At 39.3% G+C, this 1,814-nt stretch overlaps 1 protein-coding gene across 1 annotated transcript in view; it reads right to left on the reverse strand.

The window, feature by feature from the left end:
* Positions 1-378: 378 nt before the first annotated feature.
* Positions 379-1,814, reverse strand: part of gask1a (golgi associated kinase 1A) — a 42,220-nt gene continuing 40,784 nt past the window's right edge. Inside the window, exon 6 of the mRNA XM_032519531.1 lies at positions 379-1,814. This exon is cut by the window's right edge and continues 242 nt beyond it. The gene's annotated coding sequence lies outside the window, so the exon portion shown is untranslated.

The raw sequence follows: 1,814 nt of genomic DNA on the forward strand, positions 1-1,814 counted from the left end.
AAAAGAAATATAATCAAAAAGTTCTGTTTTTTTTATTTTATTGCCCAGTCAAACGTTTGAGAGGGGGTTGCAACCCAAGCCTCTCTGGGTTTCCACAGCAGCCAGTTCATGTTCTTTCTTCTTTCGACGATTGTTTGAATATGTTTCTCTGTCTTTGTCTCATCTACTTTTCTTACATTCCTTCTAATTGTAGTTTCTTTGATATCTAGATTTCCAATCCAAAGCCTTAAGTCCATTAGAATCCAGTTGGTGGTTCAATTAAAGCAGAGAGATGACTGCAATCTAAAACCTGCAGCGAGCCGCTTGCTTTTGGTGGTTTGACACAGGAAAAAGTGAAAGAGAGATCAAGAGTGGATGAAGACAGTATCACACATTGAACCATTGCTCATTAGAGCCATTTATTCAGTGATGGTGGGAGCCATAGAAATGCCATTAATCCATAAAGCTACAAGGGGAATTTGAATTCAGAGCGGGTAAAGCATCCCTTTTCTTTTATCTTTTGCTTCTGTACACTGCTGTGCATTTTAACAATGTGCAAGGACAGTCACTTTGATTTTTTTTTTTAAATGACGTCTATATGTGTATTTATGGTCCATTTTTGGTCCAGAAGCTGTTTGCTGACAGACATTTTTAATCCCTTGATTAAAGCAGAAAAGCTTATCACATAAAAACAGACATTTAAACCAATCAGTGGATGAGCTGCTAGCTTTCTGTAGAATATTAAAATAAAATTAAAAAGAGAGCATGTTTCTTGAAAAACTAAATTCTTTGTAAAAATCAGAACTTGGCTGAGGGGGAGCGGGGAAAAATTTGGTCTCACATTTCCCATCTGTGAGGAGACACTGAATGAAAGACATAAATATATATGGAGAGACAGAGCTTAAGGGACATTTCCTTTGGTGCATGAATGTGACACTTAGGACAGGACAAACACACTGTTCAGCTCCAGCTCCATGATTGATTCCTATTCTTTTATACTAACTGTGGTCTTGCCCTGTCTAGGTCAGCATGAAGACTTCTCCAATGGAACACAATCTGTTACTGATTATTATAAGAACCTTTTATTAATAACTTAACTTAAACTATGGCAATACCTGCAGCTACAACTTGAAATATGTTACAAGAAGCAAGAGTCTTGAGGACCAGAACCAAATGGGTTTTACTACTGGCAGTCCGTCCAGCTCGACAGATATGACACAGAGCTAATGAGCTATTCCATGAGCTATTATAGCAATGAGCAGCTCACAACCTACGACCACTACTACTGTCATTACAACACATTATACCGGCATTCCTTCTGGCTTTATACTCAAGTTTGATTGACAGTTTTGACAGTGGAAAACGGGGAATGGCATTTCAAATCTAATCCTAACCAGTACTAACCAACAAACATATCAGCTGGTCAGCGACAGCACATTTAGCATCTCAACACTTTTTGCTCTGCTAACAGAACTCAGCAGCTGCCTGGCTGCTAAGCTAACGGCTAACATGCTGAACCTGCCAGCTTTGCCTCCAACTCTCAGGTTTGGAGGCTAAAGGAGTATTTCTGATATTTTGTGTCTTCAAGTAATACACATATTAATAATATCACTTCTGACAGGATGGCCTAAAATATAATCTCACCACTGTTGGCTTTTAAAAGGCAGTAATAGATTGGTCCTTTCACTCGTCATTGTTGATGATGTATTTCCTGTCACTCATATAAAAGGTTTCTGCAGGATATCCAAGCGTGTCCGCTCTACGCCCTTGAACCATTTCAACTCTTCAGGCTGCTGTTCACTCCACAGCTCTCTGGATGCAGAAAGATCAACCCC

The sequence above is a fragment of the Etheostoma spectabile genome, chromosome 6 (genome assembly GCF_008692095.1).
Source record: "Etheostoma spectabile isolate EspeVRDwgs_2016 chromosome 6, UIUC_Espe_1.0, whole genome shotgun sequence".
Taxonomy (NCBI): Eukaryota; Metazoa; Chordata; class Actinopteri; order Perciformes; family Percidae; genus Etheostoma; species Etheostoma spectabile.